The following is a 6,499-nucleotide window of genomic DNA, read 5'->3' on the forward strand; positions in this document are numbered from 1 at the left end:
ATTGACCACCATCCCCTTGCCCTTAGGATCCATCTCTTCGAGCGATTAGTCCCTTTCTTGAAGAGAACAGCTCTGATGCCAATTGAGAGCACCTAGAGGGGGGGTGAATAGGTGATCCTGTAAAACTTAAAACTTAACACCACAAACTTGATTAAGAGTTAGAACAATGAAATCAAGTGAGTAGAGAGGAGAGCTCTTGTGAAGCACAATAGACACAATAAGGACAAGCACAAGAGACACAAGGATTTATCCCGTGGTTCGGCCAAGTACAAAACTTGCCTACTCCACGTTGTGGCGTCCCAACGGACGAGAGTTGCACTCAACTCCTCTCAAGTGATCCAATGATCAACTTGAATACCACAGTGTTCTTCTTTACTTTACTCTTTCCCGTTTGCGAGGAATCTCCACAACTTGGAGTCTCTCGCCCTTACAATAAGAATCAGAATGAAGCACTAGAGTAAGGGAGGGAAGCAACACACTCAAATCCACAGCAAATACGCACACACAAGACCAAGACTTGAGCTCAAGACAATATCTCGAGGTTCTCACTAGAACGGAGCTCAAATCACTAAGAATGTCGAACAAGTGCGCAAGAATGAAGTGTGAGTGATCAACAATGCTCAAGGAATGCTTGGTATCCTCCTCCATGCGCCTAGGGGTCCCTTTTATAGCCCCAAGGCAGCTAGGAGTCATTGAGAGCATTTCAAGAAGGCAATTCTTGCCTTCTGTCGCCTGGCGCACCGGACAGTCCGGTGCACCACCGGACACTGTCCGGTGCGGATTTCTTTCCTTCTTTGGCGAAGCCGCCCATTGGCGCTTTGGAGCCGTTGGCGCACCGGACAGTCCGGTGCCCCTTCTGACCGTTGGCTCTTGCCACGTGTCGTGCGCGGATTATGCGGCCGACCGTTGGCCCGGCCGACTGTTGGCTCACCGGACAGTCCGGTGATTTATAGCCGTACGCCGCCGTCGAAGTCCCGAGAGCAGCCAGTTCGCCAGAGTCAGCTTGGCGCACCAGACACTGTCCGGTGCACCACCGGACAGTCCGGTGCACCCAGACTGAGCTGTCTTTGGCTGAACAAAGCCATCTCTTTTCCAACTTGATTTCTCCTGTTTCCACCACTTAGACACAATTCATTAGTCTCCAAAACAATGTACTAAGTCTTAGGAACGTACATTTTTACTTGAATTGCACTTTGTCCATCACTTTGCATAGATTAACATAAGTCCACTTGTGTTGGCACTCAATCACCAAAATACTTAGAAATGGCCCAAGAGCACATTTCCCTTTCAAAAGCCTCAAAGCGAGTACCAACACTCCCTTCGAGGCTCGGGGGCTACTGTCGGGTACCGTAATTAGGGGTACCCGCAACACTCCTAAACATGGCTGGTAAGCACCCTCAGCACAAACTGCAAAGACTGATGGGCACAGTTCAGGTCAAGGCCTCGTCTACCAAGGGACGCAATCTCGCCTCGCCCGAGCCCGGCCTCGGGCGGGAACAGTAGTCCCGAACGAATTCACGCCTCGCCCGAGGGCCTCCTCAGGCAGTGGGCGCACCCTCGGCTCGCCCGAGGCCCAGCTCGGGCAGGCTTCGTCGAGAAGCAACCTTGGCCAAATCGCCTGACCAACCGACCGTATCGCAGGCGCATTCAATGCGAGGATCGGCTGACACGTTATCCTGACACGCGCACCTCAGTCAGCAAGGTCGGAGTGATCGCAGTCACTTCGCCCTTTCACTGACCGATCTGACAGGAAAACAGCACCGCTCACCCCGCTCCGACTGCTGTGCCAGCCACCCGGGCAAGGCTGACAACAACAAGTTCAGCCTCGGGCGCAACAGGAAGCTCCGCCTCGCCCGACCTTAGGCCTCGGCCTCGGGAGGAGGTCTCCGCCTTGCCCGACCCCAAGACTCGGCCTCGGGAGGAATCGCGTCCTCGCCCGACCCCGGCCTCGGCCCCAGGAGAAGTCTCCGCCTCGCCCAACCTTGGGCTTGGACCGACCGCGCCACAGGGGATACATCATTACCCTACCCCTAGCTAGCTCAGGCTACGAGGGAACAAGACCGGCGTCCCATCTGGCTCGCCCCGGTAACAGGTAATGATGGTTCCCCGCGTGCGTCTATGACGTCGGTGGTCCTTAGCCCCCTATGGAAGCAAGGGGACGTCAGCAGGATCCCAGCAGCACCGCCAGCTGTGCTTCTACAGGGCTCAGGCACTTCTCCGACGACCACGTTATCGCTTACGCAGGACTCAAGCACTTCTCCGACAGCCACGTTGGCATGTACACAGGGCTCAGGCACCTCTCTGCCAGACACGTTAGCGCATAGCTACACCCCCATTGTACACCTGGACCCTCTCCTTGCATCTATAAAAGGAAGGTCCAGGGCCTTCCTGCGGGAGGGTCGCGCGGAGGGACGAGCAAACGAACAGGCTGACTCTCTCTCTCGCGAATGCTTGTAACCCCTACTACGAGCACCCCCTGGTGCGAGATAACATGAGCCGCATTTCCCTCTTGTGTTTCATCTTGCGCCAACCCATCTGGGCAGGGGCACGCAGCGACAAAATTCACTGGTCGGCCCGGTTGAGGTCCCCGGGGTCCGAAACGCCGACAAATAATAACTAGAGAAGGATATTTTTTTTGCTAAGATGAAATTTATTATATGGTAATAGTGATATGATGCGGGTATATTTTACCCATAGGGACACATGTATGAGCAGTATCCATCTATATCTGTATTCGTCTACCTTACGGGTACAAGCTCTTGCCATTAACATATCCACGAATAAAAAATTATCCTGTATCTATCATTATATAAGGTAAAACACGTGGGTTATCCGAGTTTCAGGTATCTCTAAGAGCTGATTTGGTGACCCGGGATCTCGGGAGGATTGGAGGGGATTGAGAGGGAAATTAGTTTATTTCCCCTTAATCCCCTCCAATCTTCTTGTGATCCTTTTGTCACAAAATTAACCCTAAACGCGATGCGAATCTTGGAAGACAGGCCCGCGGTTTGGCCTTTTTTTAACAAACGTTTGGTCCGTTGCTTTGTGGCCGCGACAGTCAGGTGAACAGAAACAATGTGTGGGCTTGGGCCTTGGGCTGTCACCACTGCGTGCAGAGTAGAGGACGCTTTCGGCTTTCCTTTGGGCTGGCCTAGAGCAGCCGGTGCGGGGGCCGCGTGCCCGCGTGCAGCGACAGAGACTGTCTTCACCGGTACCCCTCCCCTCTGTGTGACGGCAACAATATTCCGCTAGAGTGTTCATCGGTGCCCCTATCACTGCTACAATGGTAACGGTTAGCACAGTAACACGCTAGATGAAGGGCACAGCTGCTGGCCCCTTCCCTCGTTATTAGTGCACACATGTATTTATTAGCTGGGAAAAAATTGATAATATATAGTGAATATGTATAGAAAATGGTATTTTATGATTATAGTGAGGTATAGGGGAAGGATTTAGGGGGAACCGCTGTACAGGATGGAGATATAGGGGGAAGAGAACGCTGATGTGGCACGTGAGTGAGATATAGGGGGAGAAATTTAGGGGTAACCGCTGGACACAGTCTAAGCGACCCCTCCTGCCAGCGTGCAGATGGCCAGCTGGGGAGGGAGTGGGACTGTGGGAGTCTGGGATTTGGGTCCGAGAGCCGGCGGTACGCTTAGGGATCGTAATGGATGTGATTTATCCGCGTATCCACATATAAAAAACTTGTTCAGCATGGTTTGGGTACGAGCATGTACCCGTGGATACGGATACGGATAGCATTTGATATTCGTGGATATTTTTAAAATGGGTACGACAAATCAGTATCCATACCCGAATACCCGAATATCCGTTAAAGTAACCTGACATGTGGGGTCACTGGAGTTTGGAACCACTTCACGGACCACAACTAGCCTAAGTCACGTCGCGGCCTGCCCATCTCCTGACCACCTAGCCTCCCCAAATCTTCAATCGTGTTTTTATCATATTTAAATTTGCTGGACAAATATGTTATCATATTTGAATTTGCTGGATTTAAATATGTTGTATGTGTAGTGGGAAAACGGATATATCCGTGGATATCCATTACCCGCGAGTAACAGATGTGGATACTATTTTTTATTCGTAGCGGGTAACAGGTATGAGTTCGGATATCGGATATAAGTCGCGGATATGGATGTCTAGAAACACTATCCACGCATAGTTTATCCGTTGCCGTACCTAACTACGCTGCTATAAGCCCATAGTGTTGAGTTTGTGATCCAAATTCTGAAGAAGGCGGCCAAGTTGGCGAGCAAAGCGGAGGCCCGTCGCCGGGAGGATCGTTTTAGGGTTTCACCTCTATAAATATCTTTGTAAGCCGCAGGAGATATCGATCTCAATTGTAAATCTCCTGCGATTTGTAACCACCCGAAAATAGTGAGAAGTTGCCTGCTGGCGCTCGTGGTTTTTTCCCCTTCACTTTGGAGGGGTTTTCCACGTTAAATCCGTGTCTTCTCTGTGATTGATCCTATTTGTGTCGCATTCATTTATAACAAATGGTATCAAAGCTTTGGTTGTTTGGTGATCGGTGTGCTAGGGTTTCCTGCCGGCGCACGGATGTCGACGACAATGAAGTACAATCTTCCGCTGCTGGATCTCGACACGCGTTTCTCGCTGTGGCAGGTGAAGATGCGGGCAATTCTCTCGCAATCTGATCGCGACCTGGATGATGCCCTAGATGGATTTGGCAACAAGGATGCCAGGACATGGACTGATGAGGAGAGGCGCAAGGATCGTAAGGCGCTCGCACATATTCACCTTCATCTGTCTAACAATATTCTGCAGGAGGTTCTGGCGGAGAAAACTGCCGCTGCTCTCTGGTTGAAGCTGGAGTCGATCTGTATGTCAAAGGATCTGACCAGCAAGATGCATGTCAAAATGAAGTTGTTCTCCCACAAGTTGCAGGAAGGAGGATCCATTCTGACGCACATATCGGTGTTTAAGGAGATCGTGGCCGATCTGACGTCTATGGAGGTAAAGTTTGATGATGAAGACCTAGCTCTTCTTCTCCTGTGTTCCCTCCCTGCATCGTTTAGCAATTTTCGAGATACCATCCTATACAGTCGTGATACTCTAATCGTGGGTGAAGTGTATGAAGCTTTGACTGCGAAAGAAAAGATGAGACAGATGGTTAACTCGGAAGATGCTGCTGGCTCGAGTGGAGAAGCTTTGTATGTCCGTGGCCGCACTGATCAGAAAAAGTCCAACTCAGGTGGCAAAGGAAAGGGGAAGAACCAGAGGGGTCGCTCCAAGTCAAGGGGGCCATCCGATGAATTATTTTGCAAATACTGCAAGAAGACGAACCATGTAATTGAGAACTGTTACAAACAGCAGAACAAGGAGAAGAGGAACAAGGAGAAGGGTAAGACTGGAGGTACTGTCTCTGTTGCATCCGAAAATAATTCTGATAATGGTGATGTTCTTATTGCCTTTGCTGGTTGTGCTGCTGATGATGCCCAATGGATCCTCGATTCTGCTTGCTCGTATCATGTTTGCACTAAAAAATCTCTGTTTAGTACCTATGAAGCTGTGCAGAACGGAGGTACTCTTCGGATGGGTGATAATTCCCCTTGCACTGTTGTTGGCATGGGCACCGTGCAGATCAAGATGTTTGATGGGATTGTACGCACATTGACTGAAGTACGGCATGTTCCATCCATGTCCAGGAACCTCATCTCTCTGAGTACTCTGGACACAAAGGGCTACAAGTATACCGCCGGTGAAGGTGTCATAAAGGTAACAAAAGGCTCTCTTGTGGTTATTAAAGGTGATTTGAAAGCTGAAAACTTATATGTGCTTCGAGGTAGTTCTGGCTCTGCTAATGCTGTTGTTGCATCTGATTCTGAGACTACTAAAATTTGGCATATGCGCCTTGGCCATATGAGTGCACCTGGTTTGGCAGAATTGAGCAAGAGAGGCCTTCTTGATGGTTGCCATGCTGATACTCTTGATTTCTGTGAGCACTGTGTTTTCGGTAAGCATAAAAGGGTAAAATTCAGTTCTGCTGTTCATAATACCGAAAATATTCTTGATTATGTTCATGCTGATTTATGGGGGCCGTCACGTATACCTTCACATGGTGGTGCTCGTTACATGTTGACTATCATTGATGATAATTCACGCAGAGTTTGGCCTTATTTTCTTAAGCAAAAATCAGATGCCTTTGAGTCTTTCAAGGTTTGGAAGACTATGGTTGAGAAGCAGACTGAGAGGAAGCTGAAGGTTCTGAGAACTGACAATGGTATGGAGTTTTGTTCTGGTGATTTTAACTCTTTCTGCAGGAAGGAGGGCATTGTGAGGCACCACACTATACCATATACGCCTCAGCAGAACGGTGTGGCAGAGCGTATGAATAGAACAATAATCTCCAAGGCTCGGTGTATGCTGTCCAACTCAGGTTTGAGCCGAAAGTTTTGGGCTGAGGCCGCTTCCACTGCTTGTCATTTGATCAATTGTTCACCATCCACTGCTATCGATA

This window comes from Zea mays, chromosome 2, assembly GCF_902167145.1.
Source record: "Zea mays cultivar B73 chromosome 2, Zm-B73-REFERENCE-NAM-5.0, whole genome shotgun sequence".
In the NCBI taxonomy this organism is placed as follows: Eukaryota; Viridiplantae; Streptophyta; class Magnoliopsida; order Poales; family Poaceae; genus Zea; species Zea mays.